Source organism: Ambystoma mexicanum, chromosome 6p (genome assembly GCF_040938575.1).
Source record: "Ambystoma mexicanum isolate Mex_15411 chromosome 6p, UKY_AmexF1_1, whole genome shotgun sequence".
NCBI classification, from domain to species: Eukaryota; Metazoa; Chordata; class Amphibia; order Caudata; family Ambystomatidae; genus Ambystoma; species Ambystoma mexicanum.
This window is the reverse complement of record NC_090935.1, coordinates 751,325,780-751,353,516: the sequence shown is the minus strand read 5'-3', so window position 1 is coordinate 751,353,516 and position 27,737 is coordinate 751,325,780.

Here is a 27,737-nt window from a genome sequence, read left to right as displayed (position 1 = left end):
GCGGTAAAAACGTTTCCGTGTCCGCAAGGTTGCGGAAAAACCGTCCTATTACACGCTGTCGGTCGCGCACACCACACAGACTCGGAAACGTTGTTACCGCCATCACGGAAAACCCCACGGAAATGGAAATAACACAGCCACAAGTGGCGCAAAACCCGTGTCCGCCTCCGCCGCCACGGACACGGAACCGGAAATACCATGATTGCCAAAACAGGAAACAGAGAGGCGGCCATCATATAAAAGCACAATCCATTGCCATCCAGAGCCAGCACAAGCACAATCCTAACTCTGAGAAGCCAAAAGGGACCACCAGCATGTCTGCCAGGATTCCTGCTCAGAGGCAGCGCAAACAGCGCTTCAGCGAGGCGGAGCTAACCGTCTTGGTGGAGCACATTGTGGACAATGCGGAGATGCTGTTCAGCGCCGACCAACGGCGTGCCACACAGCAGCGGAGGAAGGAGGTGTGGGCCGAAGCTGCACGCAAGTGCACCGCTGTGGGCGTGACAGCGAGGAGCGTGAAGGACTGCCACAAGCGGTGGGACGACCTGAGGCTGAGGGTACGCAACCTCATTTCCACGCACCGCCAACGCAGCAGTGGGACAGGCGGAGGACCCCCTTCCCCACTGAGGCTGCAAGCATGGGAGGAGCGTTGCAGCAGCGTCCTCCACCTAGAGGGAATCCATGGGATCGGGGAGACTGAGGCAGGAGTGAGCCCACCTGCAGATGCCGGTAAGTGCCCAAACATGAATGCCACATGAAAATATGCAGTTGTGAGTACTGGGCCAAAGGACCCATTAACAACCCCCCCTCCAGGCAGTGCATGTGTGGGCCAAAGGACCCATTAACAACCCCCCCCCCCCAGTCAGTGCATGTGTGGGCCAAAGGACCCATTAACAACCCCCCCAGGCAGTGCATGTGTGGGCCAAAGGACCCATTAACAACCCCCCCCCCAGGCAGTGCATGTGCGGGCCAAAGGACCCATTAACAACCCCCCCCAGGCAGTGCATGTGTGGGCCAAAGGACCCATTAACAACATCCCCCCCCCCCCCCAGGCAGTGCATGTGTGGGCCAAAGGACCCATCATGATCCGTATGGCAACCAATATCACAGAATGTATACACCAGCAATCAGATGCATGTGACTAACACTATTCAATGTACAATCTTAATGACGCATGTGATGCACCCATCTGCCACCACAACAACACTAATTGCATGCCCTTTGTGTCCCCACAGCCGTTTCAAGTGACAGTGATACTGCACAACAGGCCAGCCAATCTGCACCGGCAAGTACACAAGCCACCGCCACCACACAGGAGGATGCTGCCGGCAGTTCTGCACCTCTGGCCACATTACCAGCCACTACAGATGTGCCGCCCACCACCACCACCGACATCCCCACAGTCTCCACACTGCCTGAGTCTAGACAGGTGCCACGGGAACCTATCATGGCCACCCAACACAACACCGAAGGCAGCAGCACTGCAGAGGGGGCGGCCTGCAGTGATAACGGTGCCTGCAAGAGCACTCGGAAACGGGGCCACAAGGGGAGATGCCCACATTGGAAGACCTGGGCTCCTTCCATGAGCTGGAGTTCAGCCCCACATCACTGGGGAGTCCCATGAGGTCGCCCACCCCATCCATGGCCGAACTGAATGCCCGCATGCAGCGGATGGAGGACCAGCAGGCTACCCTCACCCAGCTGGTGGAGAGGCAGCTAGAGGAATCCAGGCTGCAGAGGGAGAGCTACAGCGCCTCAGTGCGTCGCCTGTCGAGGTGCATCGGATGCTTTGCGAGCACTATAGTAACCCTTGCACGCCATGTGCGGGAGGGCAACGACCACACCTCCAGGCTTGTAGAGGCCATGTTGGTTGGCCAACAGGCAAATCTCGCATGGATGCCCTCAATCCCAGATTCTGCGCAATCAAACACAACCACCCCATCCAGCTCCACTACTGCCAGTCCAAGGAGGCGCTCGAGTAGGCTAACGGGTCCCTCGGGCAAGGTTGCACAGGAACAGAAGAGCACACGGAAGTGATGGCATGTGTGTGGGGCAGTGCAGGACACATGTGGACTACAAGGGTGTGGGTGGGGGTGGGCACGTTTGGGTGGTGGGGTAGGTAGTTTTTTTGGGTTTGAACAATGGGGCCTGGGTGGGGGTGGGCACGTTTGGGTGGTGGGTGGCCCCGAGTGTACAGCTTCCCTAACCAATGCACCTCCTTCCCTGTTGTTATTACATCAATACATCACCATTTCGAATCAAGACATACATGTGTGGACATTGATCATTTATTTTGCAGTGCAACTATTAATTCATTGTCGTCACCATGTTCGTGCATTTCTGTGAATGTGCTGTGACTCAAAAGTAAATGCGAATCAGGGCATCCCGTGCTCTCTAGCCATCATGTGGACCCCCAGGGGGAGGCGGTGCCATCCCATCCCCATCTCCATCCCCATCCCCATCCCCATCTCCATCCCCATCCCCATCTTCCTCATCTGCGTCTGGTGGCATTGGGATGTTCCTGCGCAGGCATATATTGTGCAGCATGGCACATACGAGCGTGATTTTACCCGTCTTCACTGGGCTGTACAGCAGTGATCCGCCAGATCTGCTCAGACAGCGGAAACAGGCCTTCAGCAGTCCAAATGTCCTCTCAATCATTCCACGTGTGCCGATATGTGCCCTATTGTATGCCTCTTCATGCCTGTTCCTTGGTCTCCGTACAGGTGTCATCATCCATGGCGTGAGTGCATATCCCGCATCACCTACATGGGATGTAGATGGGGGAACATGTCAGTGTTTGTGGCATCATGTCCTCATCTGCTGCTGTGCATTCTTGTATCATCATTCATTCATGCATATGTACCATGCAGTGTATGGAGGTATGTTTTGGGCATCACGATTTATGTCGCTAACTGGATATGGGCCTACACATTAACTTGCATGTTTACTGTGCCCTGCGGGTGACATTTAATTGTGTGCATGTCACGGTGCAGTGCTGTCCACACATGGCAGAGTGACTCCACTGTACGGAAGTAGTAAATACACGTCGTCTCATTTACACGCCTCTCGTGCCTTTTGAGGCAGTGTTTCAATTGAGGGTGGGTGTCTGCAGTGGCACAAGGTTCATGGGACAGTGATGGGATTGGCTGTGCCAGCGTGTGCACGGGCACATTGTGGTGCCCTGTCATGTCTTCCTTCATGATGTTTGGCATCCGCTGTGTATTTGGTAGATGGAAGGGGGGTGATGCATGTGCGGTCACAGCGGCACACTCACAATGCTCATTGGCCTGGACACACACACACCACTTCGACAGGGTTGTAGCATCGTCAGCTGTACTCACCCAATAGCCATGTGCTTTGTCCGGCATAGCGTTCCATGTACCGTGGCAACGTGGAAATCCGCAGTACCATTGAGTCATGTGATGAGCCTGGGAAACGTGCACAGCAGTGCGTAATCAGTTGCATGGCATCACAAACCATCTGGACATTCAAAGAGTGATAATGTTTCCTATTGCGGAACACCACCTCAATTGCACGTGGTACTGTCAGCTCATCGTGGGTGCAGTCAACTGCGCCTATGCAATTTGGCATGCCTGCTATGTCATGGAAGGCCAACTTGGTGGCAATGACCTCGGGGAGGGTGCGGGGTAGGGCTATGTGTTCCGACACATGGCGCAACAGGGCATCCAGTACCTGTACCAGGACTTTTGAGAAACAGGGTTGTGATATGCCGTGCAGCTCACCAACCGTGTGTTGATAGGTGCCAGTGCCAAGGAAATGCAGTACTGAGACAACCTTCAAGAGGGGGGGATGGCGGTGGGGGTTTTAATTTGACTGCTGATGTTGTCCTCAATCATGGCGGTGATGTGCAGGATTGTTGCACGGTCCAGCCGGTATAGTGTGTGGATCTGTCCTGGGGTGAGGGTGAGGCCCTGATGCGTGGTATTGCTGTCTGGCGGCGGGGTCGGGCTGGCTGGGCAATGGGGTTTGCCATAGCTGCAGGGTTGGCTGGTTGCCGCCTGCGCCTCCTCCGCCTACGCCTCCTCCTCTGCGCCATTACTGCCACCATGTCCAGTGCTGCCTGTTGGTTGAGTAGGCCCAGTCCCAGTGCTACTAGACCTGCTGCCTGCATGGTTCTGTGTTGTGTTGGGCTGGGTGTGGCCCTTTTGTAGGCTCCCAGTGGCCTGCTAGGTCCAGCTGGGCTGATTTGGTGCACCTGTGCCCTGATTCAGTTCAGCAGGCAGTTTATAACGCCATGTTCGCGGTGGCGGCGGTTCTGCCACCGTGATCACGGTATTTACGCCATTTTTTTGCCGGTATTTCTGTGTCCGCGCTAGTTGTGATGCTCACGGTGTTTCGTGTTGACGGTAACGGAGGGGTTTCCGTGCAGACGGACTTAACGGGACCCCTATTTCCGTTGAGGGTGGTGCTATTACCGGGGCCGCGGGTCATGATTGGGCGGACATGGAAACGGTGCCGGTATGGTTTTACCGGCAGTGTTAATTCCGGACCGGAGTACTTGTAATGAGGCAAACAGTTAGAATACACTAACAGGTATCTAACTGCCCAAGAGTGTATAACAACCACACAGATAAATGAATACCAGAGATCCGTAACAAATAATGCACAGTTAGAATACGCCAACAGGTATCTAACTGTTTTAAAAAATCTGCAACGCGCCAACAGACATAGCATTAATCAGAAACAACAAGTAAGCACTCAAAGGAAACAAATAAGTAGTTTGTAGCATAGCAAAGAAATGTTTTTTTTAATCCAACAAGGATTTTTTTTCCCCCAGACTCAAGGATTTGAAAACAAACACAGAATCTGAGCAAAATGCACAGTACACTGGTTTGTAAACTAAATATGAGGGTAAAAAAAAAAGCTGAAATGTCTATTATACAATGAAATAAGTCTTTATAAAATACAAACACTAACATGCCCTTTTCCTTTATCACAGAAATTAAAAAAGGATATTTCCGCCAAGTACTAAAGTCAAGTAAGAACTATCTGGAATCGCAACAAAGTAAACAGTAAGTATAATTTCACACATGCCATACATATTCAAATCTATACATCTAATCTATGGCAGTAATATGGTGCAGTGGGTGTAGGCAGGGCGTAGCGTCTTGGATGTATAACCGACCACCTACACCCTGCGGCCAAGCAACCAAGCCTATAGTTCCTACCCACAACCATGGCAGCATTTCAAAACCATGGTGCTCATAATTTCACTACTTATACGTTTACTCTTGGGGGCATGGTTTGCGACCATGCACCTAAGACTCTAGGTCGTGCACACAACCACCGCACCACAGCACACCCATGCTGACTTATAACCTCACTGCTTATGACTTTAGTCTTGGGTGCATGGCCTTTGGCCATGCACCCAAGACTCTCGGTCCTGGCCAGAACCACCACAGCATATCGCACCCATTGTGGCTTCTAACTTCACTACGTATAAATTTGGTTTTGGGTGCATGGACTTCGGCCATGCACCCAAGACTGCAGGCTCTCCCCACAACCACCTGACTGATGTTCGATACTACGTGTGTATCTATAGCTGTGACATGCTGCAGTGGTTGTGGCCAGGGCCTAGATTCTTAGGTGTATGTCCATAGATATTTGAATGTATGGGTGTGCAGTCCTTATAACTCCAGTGCTTATAACTTTGTTCTTGGCCATGCACCCCTGACTGTACACGCTCCCAACAACCATCTGATCGATAAGCAATACTACAGGTGTATCCATTGCTGTGTTATGCTGCGGTGGTTGTGGCCAGGGCCTAGAGTCTTGTAAGTATGGCCTACAGCCTATGGCCTATGGCCATGCAGCCAAGACTCTAGGCCCTGGCCACAACCACCGCAGCATATTACACCCATGGTCGCTTATAAATCATTAGCACACCCATAGAATGAAACATTTTAACTGGAGCATGTACTCAATTTGCACCCAGAACTCTAGGCCCTCCCACACCTACCAGATACATAATCGATTGTATGGGTGTGATGTATGAATGTGATATGCTGCAGTGGTTGTGGGCAGGGTCTACACTCTTGGGTGTATGGCCTACGGCCTGCAGCCATGCACCCAAAAGTCTATGTCCTTCCCACAACCACCGCACTATATAAAACCCATGTTGTTTTATAACTTCAGTGCTTATAACTTTGCTCTTGGGTGCATGGCCTCTGGCCATGCACCCAAGACTCTAGCTCCTGCCCAGAACCAACACACCATATCGCACCGATTGTGGCTTGTAACTTCACTACGTATAAATTTGGTTTCGAGTGCATGGCCTTTGGCCATTCAACCAAGACTATAGGCCCTCCCCACAACCACCTGATTGATGTTTGATACTACGGGTATACCTATAGCTGTGATATACTGCAGTAGTTGTGGTCAGAGGCTAGAGTCTTGGGTGTAAGGCCATAGATATTTGAATGTATGGGTGTGCAGTGGCTTATAACTTCAGTGCTTATAACTTTGTTCTTCTGTGCATGGCCTCTGGCCATGCACCCAAGACTGTATACACTCCCCACAACCATCTGATCGATAAGCGATACTACAGGTGTATCCATTCCTGTGATATGCTGTGGGGGTTGTGGCCAGGGCCTAGAGTCTTGGATGTAAGGCCATAGATATTTGAATGTATGGGTGTGCAGTACATAAAAACCATAGTGGCTCATAACTCCAGAGCTTATAACTTTGTTCTTGGGTGCATGGCCTTCACCCATGCACCCAAAAATCTACATCCTGCCCACAACCACTGCACTATATAAAACCCATGTAGCCTTATAACTGCAGTGCTTATAACTTTGGTCTTAGGAGCATGGCCTTCGTCCATGCACCCAAGACTCTACGTACTGGCCACAACTACCACAGCATATCGCACCCATAGAGGGGTATAATTTCTCTATGTATAAATTTGATCTTAGGTCCATGGCCTTTGGCCATGCAACCGAGACTCTAGGCCCTCCCCACAACCACCTGATCGATATGCAATACTACGGGTGTATTTATAAGTGCAGTGCTTATAACGGCATGTACTCAATTTCAATGTTCGCTAACACCACACGTGTCCTTAGAACAGTTTCAAGTTGCATTCGCACAGCACGGACTGAAGTACTATCCTTATGAGTTCCCTCATTTTCAGTACTTACGAACATCCCGGACAAGGCGGGCATAGGGAATACATCATTACCAGCTACCGCCTAAACAAATACTGTATTTCACCCATCTCTTACTCTCTGAACCTCCCCAAGCACTCTGACACACAAAAACAGTTTCCGAAATAGTATTTCGCCTCTGGTTGCTGCCGCGCTGTCGGCGGATCAAAGATGTCGGGCACATCCAAACAATCTGACGCAGAGCACGGCTCACTGCAGCCAATTGGTGGAGACGTCGCGTGTCCGCGGTCATGATGCCAGCCCCTTAGCCAATCAGTATCTTGTCCGCAGAGCGAACAGGGAAGTGTGACCGCGGAGCGGACATAGATATCACTAATTTTTGTAGACCTACTTTTTGGTCATTTTAAAGGAAACTACTGGACAGATTGTCACCAAAATTACAAAAGCACACTTTCGGGAACAATCCCCTGCCGCAAATTTGGTGCAAATCCGTCCAGCGGTTTGGCCTGTAGGCTCGCACAAAGTTTTTCCCCATTCAGTCTATGGGAAAAAAATACGTTTTGGGATCCCCCCTATAATTCCCCCCCGGACCAAACATCACCAGACTCTGCAAATAAATTCAGAGTGGCCTATATACTTATTTTGCAAAGTTTGGAGAGGATTCGTCCAGGGGGGGACGAAGTTACAAGCCACCGAAAAAGTGCTCTTCCTATGGAAACAGCAACTTAACCATAACTACACAGCCACTACCATGAAGTCATCAATGACATTTGTGATGTCATCTTTGATGTCCTGGGTGTTAGTTTTAGCAGTGCAGGGTGGTGGCGCGAGTTATGGTTTCTTAGCATACCATTACTGGCAAATTTCAAGGGTTTTTCGGTTTTACTTAGAACCATAACGTCCCTGTAACAAAGTTTTTGTATTGAATTTGATAGGTTTTTAGTAGTGCAAAGTTTTTTTAACAAAGTTTTTTTACTGCATTTTGTAGGTTTTTAGTAGTGCAACTTAAGCATAACATCTCTTTAAGAAAGTGTTTTTACTGAATATACATTTTCATAGTGTAAATTTGATAGATGTGTACTAAGGTTTCCTTACTTTATATATAAATAACTTAGAACATACCAAACAACCTGCCAATGATTTTGATGTCCACAGTCGGTCACGGACGACATCAACACTACCCAAACATGCAGGGGGTATCTGAAATTGTTCTATCATACCATATAAACACTATGCAAGTTCAAAAAGCAGCACATATACACATTATATATATTAATAAATAAGCAGTGGAACCTACACATCAACCAGCCACTGAAATACTATATGTAATAAAATGGATTATACCATAACAAAAAAGACATCCCTCCAACATAATTCCCTCACAGAAACGGCAGATCTAGAAGCAACAGTAGACCTACACAACACAACAAATACAATTTACCAGAAACTAGTAAGTAAACTTCATTTTTTGTATGGATAGCTCTGCTTTGAGTGTGAGGTACAGTATAATTAATCTATTTTTGTTTTTCACACAGAAATGTGCAGTACTTTGGAGTGGCTGGAATAAAATTTCCCACATAGGGAAATGTCTGAAGACAGTGATAATAATGGTAGAGACTTGTCTATACAAGGATATTAATAAACATTACCTAATGTGTACTTAACATATATATGTTTATTTTTTACAGACCATACAAACAGTGAAAATGTGACTCCAAAAAATACAATGGAAAAGACTCTTGAACGATTGAACACAAAATAGACATGCTAAAGGAAAATTTCAATACTTTGAAACAATTAGTAGAGGACCACATCAAAGAAAAAATTAAGTACCATTGTCCCACCTGTACCTGTGCCCCCTCTCCATGTCCCAGTGAACTATCCCCAAACCGTGAACAACAAAGTAGATGTTTTAATGAGACTTCCATCCCTTCAACCCCTCCCATCCATCCTCTCCAAACCCCTAAATCCCCTATTATTGTATCAGTTTCTGCTTCCCCGTCTCTTAAATAAATAAATGTTATGTTTCTGGTAAAGAAATTCTTTGGCCCTCATTACGACCCTGGCGGAGAGGGGTTTACGCCAGCGTAATGCATGGCGTACCTCTCCGCCAGACTACGACATTCCGTAGCGCCATGGTGATTTTTACGCCTGCTTTTTGCAGGCGGAAAAATCCATGGCGCTACGGGACTTGTTGTTAATTACGCCACCGTAATTTACGGTGGCGTAATTAACGCCTTCCCCACTCCCATTATACCCTATGGGGCAAAAATGGGAATGGGGAAGGGTAAATGGGGATTGGGGACTTACCGCCCGCCAACCTCGGAATGGGGCGGTAAGTCGGCCAACCCCCATGGCGGTGTTGGCAGCTCTGCGCCATGGTCCATGGTGCAAATTGCACCATGGACCTCTGCCAGGGTCGTAATGAGGGCCTTTGTGTTTTATTTTTTTTAAAAAGCAGTTAAAATGTCCGCAGACAGCACACCTCTCCGGCCTGTCCATAATTAACAAAATGTAGATGTCCTAAGGACGCTACACCTCTCCGTACCATTCACAACCAAGATGGAACTGTTCTTAGAACACAGCAGCTGTCCGGGATGTCCGTAAATCAACAAAATGGAAGTTTCCTAAGGACACTATACCTCTCTGCAGCGTTCGCAACCAAGATGGAACTGACCTTAGAACAGGCGCAGAGTGCGGGATGTCCGTAGTCAAACAAAATGGAGGTGTCCTAAGGACAACATACCTGACCGTACAGTGTGCAGAACATCTACGCACATGCGCACCATACCCATAAGTCCTGCGAACATCGCGCCTGTCTGTAACTGTCCGTCTCACGTGTGGCACTTTTAATTAGTTTCAGGACCCGAACACTGTCCATAGAACACCCGCACGCATGCTCACGACAGCTCCTGCGCATTTGCTGGCCTACGTACACCCGTTCCCTTTGCGGACGTGTTCCCGACATCATCATGTGACTGCACCCACGGTGAGCGTGTGTCCTAATTTGCAGACTCTGTCCAGATGCCCAACATTTTAAAAGAACTTATGCAAACAATCCAAAATATTTTACTATAAAAAATCACCATTTCACATGTCCCAGACAATGGCCCTGCCTTTCAACATATTTGTTGTAACTTTTTGAACGCTTTGAGTGTTTGGTATGGTTGCAAGGCGCACCGCTCCACCCCTATAAAAGGCCACACCCCCGAGTTGATCTTCATTGTACGTCTGGCTATTGCATATTGACTTTTGCTGCATTTAGTGTTCTAGTTGAGATTACCTCATCAACCCTAATGGCATCCATGGCTGCTGTTGCTACATCAGCCTCAGCACCAGCCCGAAACCCTCCACCACCACCACCTCCCCAAGGCCCTGCAGAGTGAAACACGCGTGGGGATGTAGAGAATGAGGATGAAGAGGATGAAGAGAATGAGGTGGAGGAACACCCTACTACCAGCACTCGCCGGGAGTCTTGGGTGTGGCAGTTGTTTACCGTTTATGGTAACGTACCAAAAGCACGTACGGACAGGGTCACCTGTATCAAGTGCAAATTGGGGCTGAGTCGTGGGAGAAGTGGTGCATACAGCTTTGGTATGAAATCCATGAAGCGACACCTAACTTCGTTCCACGGTGCGGACGTTCACAGGTTGTACCTTGTGAAGAACGTAGTAGGTTGAGTTCCTCCACAGCATCCTCTGTTTCCGATCCTCTCACCACAGGAGACACTCCTGTGGGAGAGCGCATCCCTCCAGCTGCTTCACAGGCCATTTGCGATGCTGTTGACCCTTTCCTTTTGAGGGTCACAATATTGTGTATGTACTACGACGCAGTACTCTGCAGGAGGGAGAGTCTTCGAAGTGCTTTCGAGACTACGGTCATGGAACACCAGAAGACCGGCTACCTACCTAAATAAAGGCCACCCTACATCTTCTTCTCTGCACCTGCCCTTTCTTATCCCCGTGGTTGGTGCCCTTCCTTACCCTCCTTTCCCTTCCTCTCCTAGTGTGTCGTGTGTAAAAACGCCCAAAAAAATATAAAAGAACAAAAATCTACAAAAAAAGGCTCTTTTCAGAGCCGCCTTTCTCAGTTTAAAAATAGAACTACCAAATAAACAGTGCAGGCCCCTGTGCATTTTTTAAAAGTCCGTGGACAGTCCTAGAACAGATAACATTTTGAGGTGCTACCCTAGCAAAAGCAGCGCATTTTTCTCTGGGAATAAGTGGTGGCTCTGAAAAGAGCCTTTTGGCAGTGTTTTGTGTGTTTGAAAAACTTGGATTCGTCAACATCTAATGCAAAATAGATGACTATTATTCCAAGAAAGGTCGCAATGCATTGTGTACATTTCTATGAAAAATCTGATTGCCAGCATATGTAAGATGGACTCCATCTCTGCGAAAAATGAATGTGCTACGAAACATAATATTTTCATTGTGGAAAGAGGACATGCCAACATCTCTTAGAAAGGCACAAACAGTCTTATTGACATTGCACCTCACTTTCTCCATTTGTGGACCAAATGAAGAACAACGCAGCCACATTTGTCTTTGCGCAATATGCGAAAAAATTACTTGGGATTTTGGAAACATGTCCTTGAACTTCTCATATCCTTCTATCATTGCAAATTGCAAAGAAATTCCAGATACATGTCCTAAACTGTTCCCTCCACAATTAATTATAATTATGTCAGGATGACGCTCTGTCTGTAAAGTAGCACAGAGAGGTACCAAGTACAGCCACTTCATTCCACGCACTCCATGCCAGTACACTTCCACATGAGGGAATCCAAGATCTGCAGATAGACCACAAAGTTCTGCATGCACCTCCAACCAATGTATCCATGAGTCTCCCAAAATCCAGATAATCTATTTTCGAGAACACACAGCCATAGCTATCTGTTCTTCTCTCAGGAAAAAGACGTCCTCACTAAATCTCTCTGTACGCAACACATCCACTAAATTTTACTGACAAATCCCTAGCTCCGCTCATTCTTATTTGCATGCCCCTCCACCCCAGAATCCCCGTTTGTAATACACACTGTCCGCAGACTAACGCCATGACCGCGGACATGTAGAAAATCTGAGCATGTCCAATGTACATTTAAATAGTGTACATTTAAATAGTGTTTCATGTTCTGAAAAGAGCCATTTATTTTGGTTTTTTTTGCAGATGCCTGACTGTTATTTTGTATTTTTTAAAGGTTTTTTTCTTCTTATTTCACAACTAAAATCTTCACATAACCTGTTCCAAAGCAACCCTTACATTCCAAAAGAACATGGCATTTCCCCAAAAAAATTTCCCTATGGGGCAAAAATGGGAATGGGGAAGGGAAAATGGGAAATGGGGATTTACCGCCCCACTCACCTTGGAATGGGGCAGTAAATCCGCCATCCACCACGGTGTAAACGTAGTTTACACCATGGTGGTAAAGTTGGTGCACTTAGCACCAAGGTTGTAATGACCTCCATTATCACACCCATAGATTCAAACATTTTAACGGCAGCATATACTCAATTTGCACCCAAGACTCTACTCCCTGCCCACAACCACCTAATAGATAGTGGATTCTATTGGTGTGATCTATGGGTGTGATATGCTGTGGTGGTTGTGGCCAGGGCCTAGAGTCTTGGGTGTATGGCCTACAGCCTGCGGCCATACACCCAAGACTCTAGGCCCTGGCCACAACTACCGCAGCATATCACAACCACAACCACTGCACCATATCACACCCATAATACCTTATAACTTCAGTACTTATAACTTCGGTCTTGGGTGCATGGCATTCGGCCATGCACCCAAGACGCTAGGTTGTCCACTCAACCACTGCACCAGATCACATCCATGCTGACTTATAACTTCATTGCTTATAACAAAGTGTCTTGGGTGCATGGCCTTCGGCCATGCACCCAAGACTCTACTTCCTGCTCACAACCACCGCAGTGCATGAAACCCGTAGTGGCGTATAACTTCAATTCTTATAACTTTGGTCTTGGGTGCATGGCCTTTGGCCATGCACCCAAGACTCTACTCCCTGCCCGCAACCACCTAATAGATAGTGGATTCTATTGGTGTGATCTATGGGTGTGATATGCTGTGGTGGTTGTGGCCAGGGCCTAGAGTCTTGGGTGTATGGCCTACGGCCATGCACCCCTACTTCCTGCCCACAACCACCGCAGTATATGAAACCCGTAGTGGCTTATAACTTCAGTACTTATAACTTTGGTCTTGGTCCTGGACACAACCACCACAGTATGTCAAACCCATGGTGCCTTATAACTTCACTCCTTATAGCATATCACACTGATTGTGGCTTATAACTTCACTACTTATAACTTTGGTCTTGGGTGCCAACACTCTAGGTCCTGACCACAACCACCGCAGCATATCACACCCATTGTGACTTATAACTTCACTACTTATAACTTTGGTCTTGGGTGCATGGCCTTATCACACCCATTGTGGTTTACAACTTCACTACTTATAACTTTGAACTTGGGTGCATGGCCGAAGGTCGATTCTATAGGTCTATCTATGGCTGTGATATGCTGTGGTGGTTTTGGCCAGGGCCTAGAGGCTTGGTTATATGGCCGACGGCCTATGCCTGTGGCCATGCACTCAAGACTCAAGGGCCTGGCCACAACCACCGCAACATATCACACCCATGGTGGCTTATAACTCATTATCACACCCATAGATTCAAACATTTAAATGGCAGCATATACTCAATTTGCACCCAAGACTGGAAATAATAATAATAATAATAATAATAATAATAATAATAATAATAATAATAATAATAATCATTACATAGATATCACTAATTTTTTGAGACCTACTTTTTGGTCGGTTTAAAGAAAACTACTGGACGGATTGTCACCAAATTTACAAAAGCATGCTTTCGGGACCAAGCCCCTGCTCCTGCCGCAAATTTGGTGAAAATCCATCCAGCAGTTTGGGCTGCTTTTAGCAGGCATTAAGGACGGGACCTGCAAAGGGACTCTGGGGTCAATAACGGTACCGTAACTTACGGTACCGTTATTGCCACCTTCCCATTGAGCCCTACGGGGGCTCAAATGGGAATGGGGAATGGCCCTGGTGAATGGGGAACTACCGGTCCCTCCGACCTCGGAATGGACCAGTAATTACTCCATTCACCAGGCCGGAGTTTGGACGAGTTCGGAGGCAGCCATGCCGCAAATAGCGGAGTGGTTACCTCCAAACTTGGAATGAAGCCCATTATTTTTACACTTGCTGCCATAGTGGTTCGGGGGGGACGTTTTGGGCACTTTAGCACCTCAGCGGGGTTGCCTGCGATTGGGGTCAGGCCACTTCAGGTTCTGTTTGCCTGCAGGCTCGGCCCTAGCTGGTCCATTGCCCCTGCCCGCCCTTTCTCTTTCACTGTGGTATTACTTGGAGACTTACTAACTTTAGTAACTGTCATTCTGGCGAATGTTATAGACAAACTGGTCAACTTTGAACTGCCCCCAGCAGTTGCTTCCAACTTGCAGCGCTCAGGGGCTCCCGAGCCTTCTAGGGCTGTCATGATTCCTGCCCCTCATGTCCCCAGCCCTCCAAGATGTCAGGCTGTAGCCAGGCCACGATCACCTACATGGCCCTCAAGGGCCTCTCGATCCCTCCAAAGACCCACTTGGAGTCAGACTTGGCGCTTGTGGCACCAGACTCACTCACTCCCATAGGATAACATTGGGTTTTGGACTTGTAGTGCATTGATGGGGACAAGATGGATGCCCCCACATAATTCGGTTCCCAGAACTGCATGTGGGGTCTAGTCTTTTGGGTGTGGTTCAGCCCAGAGACACCTGGGATATCCAGAGACTATTTAAGCCACACCCAGGCTGAGAAACATGCTTTGTGTTTTCAGCACTTGCAGCATGACACTCACCGTGTTCGGATCGGTCTCCAGTAGGCCTGTATCTTTCTTCTGCGCTCAGCTCCTGCAAGAACAAGAACACTGTTAAGAACAGCCTTACCTTGTCGGCGCTTCTGCCCATCATTCATCGCTCCTTCTGTTCTGCGGGCATCTTCGGTGGTGTCATTCCCATCCCAGCACGCCGCTTCCTAAGGAAAAGGGAAAAGAACAGAAAAAAGGCATTAGTAAGCATTCTGCAAATCTTCGCTTATTTTTAAATACTGTACGAGCTTCAAACGCTTACCTGAATCCCAGACACTCGGGGGGAACTCTGTCTCCGGAACTTCTCATCCATCTGCAAGAGGTAAAAGACACTCCAGGTTAGCGTGGAAACATCTAGAGGCGCCGCATACCGCGCTTACCCACCGCATTTGTTCTTCATAACTGGCATCCACACTGAAAACGTTGCAGCACCTTAAAGACACAGAAAATGAACTGAGTTCAATACAAATATGAAAGGGGTGCATCACGCATCGCGCTCTCACTCACCTTCAGCATTTCTCATCTCAGCAGCACGCCGCCATCCCCGGACGCCGGCCATCATCTAAGGAAGGAAAGGAACGAAGTTAGAGAACTGTTCAAAAGACTCATTATACTTACCTGTCGGACTCTTGCCACTGAAGTAACTAGGCAGCAACGAGCCTGCATCAATCAACACGCCCCTGTGCTGAAAGGAGGACGGAGAGCACACTATCCAAGAAAACAAGGTGAGCTGTGGATCAAAGGGAAGGGTTGGACCCCGGGGAAGAAGGGGTTCAAGCACGCAGAGACAATAGGGAGTTAAACTCTACCAATCCTGTGTTTCAGGCCCAGTCTTCAGTCGAATAGCCTCCAGGGAAGGGTTTGAGGTCGTAAGAGGTCAGAACAGGCTGAGTGACGTCCCCGTGGATACCAGGTGAGTGTTACAAGGCCTCTCCAGGCCATTTGGTGCAGGTGGTGTGTAGGCTGTCGGCCTGCACATTTTCTGGAGGGGTGGGTCTCTGTCGTTTGCATTTGCAGTTCTCTGCGTTCCTGTCCGATATTGCTGTCTGTGTGATGTAGCTCCAAATGTGGTCCATTAGTCCATTCCTTGCTTTTTTTCTTTAAAAATGAGGGCTCCCATCGCTTCCTGTTGTGTCGTACACCATTTACTTTGCGCTCGTTCTTGTTGTTTCTTCATCTGCAAGGTTATTGTGTTCGAGCCACATATTTGCTGCAGCTGGAGTCTCTAGGAAGATTGCTTTTCCCTTGTACAGTACTTTGAGACGCGATGGGTAAAGTAGCATGTACTTAAGATTGAGTTTCCGGAGTCTTGCTTTCACTGGTATGAAAGAGTTCCTTGCTCGTTGCACCGTGGGAGTGTAGTCGGGGTACATGACTATTGTGGCATCTTTTCTCTTTATTTCCCCACCTTCTCTTGAGAATTGTAATATTGTTTCTCTATCGCATAAGTTTAGAATTTTCACTATTATTATTATTGGGCGCGGGTACGAGCCCGGTGGGGGGCGTTTTTGTAGTGATCTGTGAGCCCGTTCTATGGAGAATCCTTGAGAGAGCTTTCTAGCTCCTATTTCTTGGTGGAGCATTGTTTCTATGAATTCTGTTGGGTCCGGGCCTTCCATGTCTTCCGGAACACCTAGGATTCGGATATTGTTGCGGCGGGCACGTCGTTCAGCATCTTCAGAGTGCGCCTCCAGTCTTGCTACTTTCTGTTCCAGTTCTTGAACTCTTGTTTTCAAGTCCGTGGTGTTCTCGACATTGTCTTGTAGTGTGGTCTCCACGTTGGTCACCCTTTCTGTCAAGTTGCGGGCATCTTGGCGCATAAGATGCATGTCCAATTTTACTTCTTCTATTTTGCTATCAATGAACGTGCAAAGCGCCGCTATGGCCTGCAGCACTTGCGTATCCTTAGGGTCCACTTCCGGGGTTGGCGTCTCTGCTGTGGCCATTTCATCTTGGTGTGGTTGTTGTTTGGGTTTGACCGTCGTGTATGAATCCATTGTCGCTGATTTCGGTTTACTCTTTGGTGGAGACATCCCGATCCTGGGATTCACAATCTGCTGTTGCAAGTCTGATGTGGTTACCTTTTTGCCCTGTTTGTGGTTTGCCACTCCCCAGCCTGGGGAGCTCGTGGTTGGGCCTCCCCACTGCTGGGTGTTTGACTGTGCTGGTTTGAGTTTGTGCTTCTCAGGTACTCCTGTTTATATCGCTTCTCTGGGGAGTAGGCGTGAGTGTAGTCTAGTTTGATGTCTTTACCGCACTCTTTTGTTCTCTGCTGCAGTTGTGCCGGCCTCTTCGTGGTAGTCTCTCTGTTGCTAACGGCCTGTGGGTTTCCGGGTTTAGGAGGTGTGTTTACTCACGTTGGCTATGGGCCAGTGGGCCTTATATGTGCTAAGTAGTTCCCACGTAGCTTGACCCACTGTGTTTGCATTAGGTCTCTGTGCACTCTTTCACTCACTTTGCCTGTATTCCGGGCGTGGTATAGGTAACAGTGGTTTGGTTTCTGTCCGGGTCTATCTTTTGGGTGAGTTTTTGGGCCCAGCCGCCTTTCGGTGTTGGGCAGCTTGGTGTTGCTGTCCTTAGCAGTTGGGTACAGCTGCTTTCAGTAGTTCTGTGAACGTAACTTGCAGGGCAGTTTACAGTGAGCTGTATCGGTGGGCTCGTTTGGCCTCTGGGTTTTGATTCCCCTTGCTTTACTTTGCAGCCGCCACTGGGTTCCTCAGCCCCCCCCACTGGCCCCAGTGGGTTGGTCCTCCACCCTCCCCTTCTGTTTGTGTGGCAGTGCGCCCCTCTGGGAAAGCCCCATGCCTGAGTCCGGTTGCTAGTGGGGGAGGAGGGGTTCCGGCCTCCCGCCTCGGCTTGCTCTATGTTTGTTGACACGGCCGGGCTTGGGCTGCGCTCTCCCTCTTCCGAGTCAGGGCAGCTCACTGTTCCGTGGCTCCGTCTCAGGTCCCACCGTGTGTTTGGTGCTCCCTCGCAGTGCGTACCCGTAGTGTAGTCCGGGTCCTTCCCGTTTCTCCGGCACGGTCCCAGGTCATCAGCGCTTCCTTTCCCGTATATGGTGCAGGGTCTTCTCTCCCTGTTTGCCCGCTTGCGTCTTCAGTGTCTCCTTCTCACTGTGCTCTCTGGTGCCTCCTCCTTCAGCCCGAGGGGTGCGTTGGTGTACGGGCTCTTATATGTGCCTCCGTAGTTCTAGGTTTTGCCGCAGGTGGACCTTCTCATTTGGCGTCCGAGGTGCCCTGTGCAGCAGTCTTTCCACGCTCTGCGGCGGGCTTCCCGCTTACAGGTGTTGTTTCATCCTGGCCCTCCGATCTGCCGCGGGAGCCGCCATCTTGTAAGTCACAGGGGGCACTCTTTTTCTGGCTTCGTTTTTGCAGATGGTGCATCCGATTTCTTCCGGGATTGACACCGAGCTTGGAGAAAGGGTTCTTCTTTTTGTGAGTTTTATTTCGGTTCTATGTGTTGTAACAGAGCAATACTGTCCGTTGCAGGATCATGGACAGGAGCTCCGCAAGTTCCTGTCTTCACGCCATGCGCACTGGCCACGCCCCCTATACAAATCGCTCATTTGGGGTTTGTTCCTGTATCACATTGTTACATAGAGTGCATGTATGTTTCCACAAATATGAAATCTGGAAGATTTCATTTATAGGTCTGTTTTTGTTTTCCAGTACTTGTAGTAAGTACATTATACATTCTTGTGGATCTTCTTGTGAGTTTATAGTGAATCTCACCATTCCAGTACAGTAGTCCAATTCTTGTTTTATTCCGTGAACACTGTATTTGTTGTCAGGATTGTTTGTTGCGTTTCTATGAAGGACTAACATTTGCAAACACAATTGGTCTGTACTGTGTATGTAACTATTGTTAACAATTGGTGGCAATTGAAATAGAATATTTATTGCTACATTTGCATCGCAATTTACACCAGTTTCATTTGAAAATTTGAATGGACCAGCTAGTTCTGTCTCTGAGTGCTTTTTCCGGAGTTTGTGTTCCTTCTTTGAAGAAGTACCTGATTTACTTTCCCTAATAGGTTCTTCTTTGCTTGTGGTAATTGATGAAGTTTTAGCTTCTTTTGTTTTCTTTGAAGGATTTGCCGTCAGATTCTGTTGCATTTCTGTTTGAATTAGTTTTCTTTTACCACGTTTTACTTTTTCTGGAACAGGATACGATTTCAGATGGGGGGGTGTACAGTGAACACAGTCTATTGTATTCTAAAATGCAAGGAATATCAGCGTTCAGTTTACTTGAATCAAAGTTGATTAGAAATAGACTGTCAAGTATACGTAAGCGTGATAGTGCTACGTAGCTCATGCCTTCTTTAAAGACTGTGTTTCCTATATCTATCAATGCTTTGTCTAGGGGAAGACCTTGGGATTTATGAATGGTGACTGCATATGCAAGAGTTAGAGAAAATCTTTCTCTACGTACAAGCATGTCTTTGAAGAGAAGGAATCGAGCAGTCGAGCGCTCTATCCTTTTCATTTCTGAAAGTTTGTCAAAGCGAATATTGACAAACTGAATGTTGCTGTCATGTGGGTATGTTTGAAAGCCAACAACTGTACCCAGTGCCGCATTAATTAGCTCTTGCTCCACGTCAAGGTTACGTTTAAGCATTACTATACAATTTAAGGATAATTTTTATATTTTTTCCAACCCAGCTTTGTTGGAGATTGAATTTTCTAAGGTATTTAGTCTTGTTGTGGCTTGCTCACACATGGGTAGTGTCATACCATATACGTCTAGTTTGTCTGTGGCGCAAATTTACATTATTGGTTGCATTTCTTTTTTTAACATTGTTTCATTGAATTTGAAACAGCTTGCAAGAGTTGGCATTAAGGCCATAGAATTGACATTTTTGTGTGCTAATTGTTCCATGACATCAGTAGCACATGCGTTATTGCCATAAAGTGCATGAATGTGCCGGTTTTTCAATATTGCTTATGCTTCTTGAGATAGAAAACCAACTCTAATACTTTTTAAAATGTTGGAGTAAGAGAGATCTGCAGATTGACGCATGTTTCCTGTTAATTCTCTGTATTGGAAATGTTGCCAAAGGTTGACATTTCCTATGCTGCCAACAGTTTTACGGCAGAGTTTGTGTCCTAAGGTTTTGAAAATAGGTTCACCTTTCACTGGTGTCAATTGTAGAAGTTCTCCGAAAACGATAATGTGTTTCCCTGCAAAGAGTTGTTCGTAGTTTGTTTTAAGTACTTCTTGCAATCTGAGGTCAATCAAAGCCAACATTAGGTTGGAGACCATGCTCACTTCATCTATTAGTAGCATTTTTATTTGTTTTAATACTCTGCGTAGTTCCATTGCAGCTTCTGCAGAAAGTTTGTAATAGTCTAATTTGTTTTGGTGTTCTACTTGAAGGAGTAGTAATCGGTGTAAAGTGAAACCACCTATGTTGCAGGCAGCTAAACCTGTGGGGGCAGTTACAACAGCTGACAGTTTGTTGTTTGTCAATTGTTGAAGGAACTTGCTGATGATTGTGATTAAGAATGTTTTTCCTGACCCAGCTTCACCACTGACGTACAGCAGTATAGGTTTGTAATTTTGGCAGGTACATTCTTTATTTTCGTGTTGTACACCATGTGCAATTTGTTTTGTTACTTCTTCAAAAATGGTGCGCTGATCTTTGTTAAGTTTTGCTTTTAGTACAGTTAAGTCTTCTGTATCTTGTTCATAGTGACACATGGTGTTTTCCACTTCTGTCATAGCTAATTCTGCCTCATTTGCTATTAGTGGCTGTCCTAGTGGTTCTTGGCTTCCTGTTACAGAGGGTTCACTACTGTCGGAAGTGTCCTTATCTAGTTGGGCCAGAAGTTCTTCTTTGTGTTGCTATTCATTGTGCAACATTGTTTTGTACTGCGTAAAGTTCACATCGGTGATATCGCTTTCATTTGCTTTGAAAGCATCTTCATAGCAGTCATAGTTATCTAGTATCTCTTCCTCTTTTCTCCATGGTTTAAAAAGTTGTAGCAGGGACATGTAATATAGTTCTTTCTGTTGAGGAGTTTTTAATGACAATTTGACATGATTTATTAAGCTTCGTTTGGTAAGTTTCACTAAGCTGCCTTCACAATCTGTCACTCTATATCTACCTTTGCTTTTCATCAGGTTTTATATTATTTTTGTATGCAAAGTTTTGAGCTATGTGGTATAGACACATGGGGGGTCATTACGATCCGGGCGCAAAGGGATACCGGGCACCGGTAAAAACTCCAGTGCCGGTAATCCCTTTGCGCCCTATTCCGAGGTCCCTTTGCGGGTCCTTCCTTAACGCCTGGTTTTAGCAGGCGTTAAGGACGGGACCTGCAAATGGACTTCAGAGCTAATAACGGTACCGTGATTTACAATACCGTTATTAGCACCCTCCCCATTCCCATTAAGCCCTATGGGGGCTCAAATGGGAATAGGGAATGGTATTTTCAATGGGGAATTACCGGTTCCGCAAAGGTCGGACTAGACCGGTAGGTCCCCATTGAACCAGGGCGGACATGGTACCGGTAATGGTGCTAGTCATGGCGCTAATAGCGCCATGACTCACACCAACCTCAGAATGAGGCCCATGGTTTCCAAAGTGGTACTCCTGTTCGGATATGTGTCCAGTAAATTGTTTTTTAAAATGTCTTGGCTGTTGGGATCATTTCTGGCAATTGTTTCTATGTCCTCATATGATTTCAGAACTCTTTTTCTAGATTCAGCAGGACCAAGACTTAGCCATGCTATGTTGTCTGATTTTCCGTACAAAGCAGTACCGGTTAAACGATCTGCCGCTTCATAGGCGCCACATTCTCTATGAGAGAGCATTTTTATGCCTAGGCTGTACAATTTCTGAGATAGTGTTTTGTCTGATGATAGGTCATTGCAGAGGTCTTGAAGGTCTGTTTGTTCTGCTTTTCTTAAGTAGGCTGTAACATATCGTGCAACTGCAGTTGAATTGTCTGCAATGTACTGCACATCTATGTTTGCATTCCATAAGAGGGCAATGATTGCATTGTAATCATTGATATATTTTGATTCTTCTGTTCTTTTTATGTAATACATGTTCTTAGGTGATTTACCTTTAACAATATGTCGGACTGAAGACATGAAGTTGTTCACTTCACCTGTTTCTGTAACTGGTCTAGGGAAACCAAAGCGGCATTTGGTGTAGTATTTCCCTTTGCTTTTGTATTTGTGACTACAATATTTGCCACATTTTTGTCTTTGAAATTGTAAAATCTGTCCATGCTGGTCACCATGTGTCCATTGTGAATGGATTTCACAAGTGACATATTTTTGGATAAACTGCAAAACAGTTGCGTCAAATTTTGGTGCACCTTTGATCCATAAAAGCATGTGAATATGTGGTGCTCCTCTTGCTTGGTATTCTTTTCTCCAAAAGAAGTGTTGCACTTCTCCGAGGGGAGGAACAGTATTATTACAAATAAAGTGTAGCATAGCAATGAAACGATGATGGAAATATCTTGACACATTAACTGGATCTAGAGAGCAAAGTTTTCCAGGTGTTAGTATATGTATGTTGGTTTTATTGTTGTTTGATATGCGTAGGAACTCATGTAAATCTTCCCATGCATACTCTGCACAACTTAGTGTAACAAACCAAGTCGATGGTCCAAGGTTTCTGATCATACAACGTACGTCTCTGTGCCATCGGAACCAGTATTCTTTTGTACCACACATGTTTGCAAACAGATTTGTTATACTTGATTGTAAAACCTCATCTTTTTCTTGTACTTTTTGTATTAATTGCATAGCTGACATATTTTAAAGTGGGTTCCAGAATATGTGAAACTCTGTAACATAGGGTTGCTAGTTCACTTTCAAAGAGTAGGTGGAATATGTATTTCACATTTTGTCTAAATCTGGGATCTTGAGAATACATTTGTAATGAGCGGTATTCTGATGCCCTAATCTGAGTGAGTCTATCATCGCTCCAAAGGCTCACTGCTCACTTTCTATTTCTTCCGCAACGGAGTGGGAGGCTCTGTCTCCCCCAGCTGATCATCTGCTGTTCGCTTTCCTTGGGCATACAAGCGCCGAGATGCTGCCTCTCCTTGAGGTATGTGCAGTGCCTCATGTTATGCTCCTGCTGGGATCATCACCACCATTTTTTGAGGCCAAATATGAATAAAAGTAAAACTTTTAAAATTTTCGGAACATTTCCTGCATTGTTCCTCTGAAGATCCTGGGACTGCCATTTGCTTAATCTGCCTTTCATGGAACTTAGCAGCATTTCTTTTGCCCCCACCATGCGTTCTCTTCAAGATGGCGTCTCGGGTGGTTGCTGTGTGTGAGGCAGTGGATGCTAGCTGCCTGGCCTGCCCCTCTCTGCCATTGGTTGGTGCCTTCCTCATCTGCACAACTGAGGACCGGCCGGCAAAGCCGGCCCACGCTCAAAGGCCCACTTCTAAGGCCCCTGTCGGCTTCCTGTCTGCTTTCCGGAACGCTTTCGTGATGCCACCACCCCACAATCACATTTTCGACTCTCTACTTGGGCCCCCCAGGTGACGCAGCCCTGAAATTGGACTACTAAAGCCTCTCCTATTTACCGCTCTGAGTCTTTCTGTCTCCTCCCGCTACACTTCACTCTCCCCTCTTCCTGCCCTAACTGCTGCCTCCTAGATTTATTACCTAACCTTCCCCACCCCTCACACTCAACTCTACTCTTACCTCATCTCACCAACCTTCGGACCCACTTACCTCCAATTGCTCTAAGAATGTTGTATTTTTGAAAGTCAAATTTGGGTGTGTTTTTGAAAGTCAAATTTGGGTGTGTTTTTCATTGCATTCAGCCCAGTGATGCTCACCTGCCTCTGTCTCCCAACAACCCCTCTCTCTACCTACCATGGTGCAATCGGTTTCTCCCATCTACTCTAACTGCTTTACTATCGACTATCCCTCCCTTCCCACAAAATCTGGCAAGAAGAAATTCAAAAAGGACATCTTGACTTCCAACCCTGGTCTCCCCATCGCTGATACCTACTCTAGCGCTTCTTCCAGACAAACCCTCACTGACATCCTCTTTGCCATTCCGTCACCTGACCTTTGGACCCCTTATATGGTCTCTACGCTCTGTCCTCTATCTTCCTCTCCCATTAATGGCGGCACCCGCTGGGAAGTCTGTATGGATTCCTTTGACTCCTCCAGAGTCTTCATTAATGTCTACCTAAATGGCACTGTCATGGTGCAAGGTCCTCAGGCCAACCTACGTCTCTTTGACAGGTGGTTCCCCGCCTCATTAATTTCCTCCCTTCTCCTGCTGTCCCCCCTCACATCCCTCGGCTACCTTGTCTTCTTTCACTTCCTCCCCTGCCCCCTCTATTACTCCCTCTACACCTTCGCAGGATGTACCTCAGCGTTGTACCCCTGCCCGGAAGGTTTTCCTGGCTGGCAACCCTCTTCATCTTGCCACTCTCAACCCTCGCTCTGCTGTCAAACACTCCTCTGACATCTGCCACCTCCTGGAAGAACTTGACCTTGATGTCCTCGGTCTTACCGAGACCTGGTTCACCACCAGCTCTGACACTCTCCTCCCTGACGGTTACATGATCCTCTCAGCACCTAGATCTACCCGGCCCGGAGGGGGTGTTGCTCTGATTTTCCCCGAGTGGATTGCTACTTCTATCATCCCCACTCAGACCTATTCCTCTTTCGAATGCTTCGTCTGTAGGCTCTCTCTCTCTCCCAGCTATCACTCCCTTTACTATTGCTACTGTCTACCGGCCCCCAGGCCAAGTCACCTCTTTTCACTCTGAGTGGGCTGACCTCTCCTCAGCCCTCTTGCCCTCTTCCTCTCAAATCATCCTCCTTGGGGACCTCAACATCCATCTTGATTCTCCCTTTTCTCCATCTAAACTCTTTCGCGACCTCTGCGATTCACTCTCCCTCTCCATCCTTCCCTCCAGCCCTACTCACTCTGCTGGCCATACACTTGATCTCTTGATCTCCTCTGGCCTCCCCCTGTCTACTCCCCTCATCATTCCTTTCTCCTGGAGCGATCACTCCCTTCTATCCTCTTTTCTTCCCATCTCCTCCCCTCCAGCCAAGCCTGCCCCAAGACTGCCACACACCTTCTCAGACATCCGACCCATGAAGCACGTGTCAGTCGAGGCTTTTGCTGCCTCCTTCTCACCCCCTCCTCCACTTCAGGCTGACACTCACACTGACTCAGCCCTTTCCCTGCTCTACTCTTCTATTACTGCTACCTTTGATACTCTTGCCCCTGTCATGAGGATCCGCCTTAAGCCCAAAGCTAAGTGCAACAGTTGGTTTGACTCTGACCTATCTTCACTGAAACGTAAGTGTAGGGCGGCTGAGAGGAAATGGAGGGCCTCTTGCTCATCCCCTGACAAACTGGCCTGTTGCCTTCTCCAAAGGCAATATCGCCTCTCTGTACTAACCAAGAAGCGAGCTCATATTCAAGCCTGTGTTTCTGCAGCATCTAACAACTCGGCCAAACTCTTTAAAATCTGCAAGGAGCTGGCCAACCCTGCCACAGTATCCACCTCTCCTCTCGCCTCTCAGGCCCTTTGCAATGACCTTGCCTCACACTTTATCTGTAAAACTAAGGACATCCTGTCCACACTCTCCTCCTCTCCTTCTCCCCTCCCCTTCCCTCCTCTGCCTGCTGATCCTCCTCCTCCTCCTCCCTCTTTCTCCGCCTTTCCGCTTTTCTCCCCTGATGAGGTTGCCAGACAAGTCCGATCTATGAAAGCCTCATCAAAACAGGTTCATCCCTGTTCCTCCAAAACCATTAAGGACCACATTGACACCCTTGCACCTGACCTTGCAGACTTCTGCAACCTTTCCTTTGCCTCTGGTTCTTTTGAAACACTCCATTGTGCATCCTCTACCCAAGAAACCCTCAGCTGATCCCTCCTGTCCAGCTAACTATCGCCCCATTTCCATCACCCCCTTTCTTGCAATCTCTCATCTGAACCTTCATTCTGACTCTGTCGGCTCACTCCATGACCACCAATCTGGCTTCAGAGCCTCCAGAAGTACGGAAACTGCTCTCCTGAACATCCGTGAAAATCTGCTCTCCAACCTTGACTCTAACATTCCCTCTGTCCTTATCCTACTTAATCTCTCCTCTGCTTTTGATACGGTCAACCACACCATCCTGCTCAATCGTTTCCGTGACAACCTTGGCATCACTGATCAGGCTCTGGCTTGGCTTACCTCCTTTCTCTCTGATCGACCTTCCCAGGTACAACTTGGGTCCTTCCTCTCCTCTATCTCCCGCTCTACCTGTGGTGTTCCTCAGGGGTCTAATCTCTCGTCCTGGCTTTTCAACCAATACTTGTCAACCCTTACCTACTGCATCTCCATCTTCTGCTCCAACTTCCAATGCTATGCTGATGACACACAACTCATTTTCAGGCTTCCCTCTGCCACCTCCCCTTCCTCCCTCATCTATGACTGTCTAATCGCCATTCAAAATTGGTGTGCCGCCAATGATCTCTGTTTAAATGCTAATAAAACTGAGATCCTCCTCATCGGCACACCCTCTCCTTCCTTCCCCCTTACTCTCTGGCCTGCCTCCCTTGCCCCTCCTCCTGCACCTACCTGCGAAGCATAGAACCTCCGGGTCATCTTTGATTCCACACTATCCTTCTCCTCACACATCTCTGAAGTCTTAAAAAAATCTAACTTCTTACTGCACCTGCTCAGAGGTACCTTTCCCTTCCTTTCCTTCACACAGAAGCTCACTGTCTCCCAAGCTCTGATTCTCTCTAAGCTGGACTACTGCAACAGCCTCTTTGTAAAGCTACCTGCCTCCACCCTCCGCCCTCTACAGCTAATCCAGAACAGAACTGTGAGACTTGTCCTTGGCCTCAAGCCCTGGGATCGTATCTCTCCAGCACTGAAATCCCTCCATTGGCTCCAAGTGGATGCAAGGATTAAATTTAAAACCCTTTGCATTGTCCACAAGGCTTTCTGGGGCCTGGGTCCTAAATACCTTCAACTATCCCTCCTTAATTAGCTACCTTCTCGAGCCCTTCGCTCCTCTACTTCAAACTCCCTCAGGGTCAGCCGCTTTTCTAAGAAACGTGCAGGGGACAGATCTTTGTCCTCGGCCGGAGCCTCCCTTTGGAACGGCCTCCCTGCCACCCTGAAACTGGAGGAAAACCATCTACAATTCCATAAGCTCCTCAAGACCTTCCTCTTTGCATCTGCCTTTGCCACTCTCCTCCCCTGTTGATCTGCCTTCTTTTCTCAGCACTGCCTCACCTGCCAATAGGGCCGCCTTGGCTCAGTTACCTGCCCTCCTCGACTTCCTCCGGCACTGCCTCACGGCAACCCCTGCACCGGGGCCTGTTATCTGTACCCTCACAGGTCCCCCCACTCCTCTCCTGCACTTATCAGATGTTACCCTATCTGACTTGCCCTGCACTGCACCCTTCACTGGCTGCACAAATCACTGCTCTTATCACCATATTTATTTACTTATGTATCCACTAACTTATTATTTATCCTACGCCTGCACTTCTTTGCCCCCCCTCCCTTTTTCTGTTGTACTTCCCCCTTTCCCTTTCCCATGCACTTGCACGTTCTCAATGTCACTGGGCCTAGTAAGATTGTTTGTTTTTGTTTTCTCCCCTGCTCGCCCTCCCTTTGCCTGGTTGCGCTCTGAAACACCTGTGTATGGGCGCAATATAAATAAAATATCATATCATATC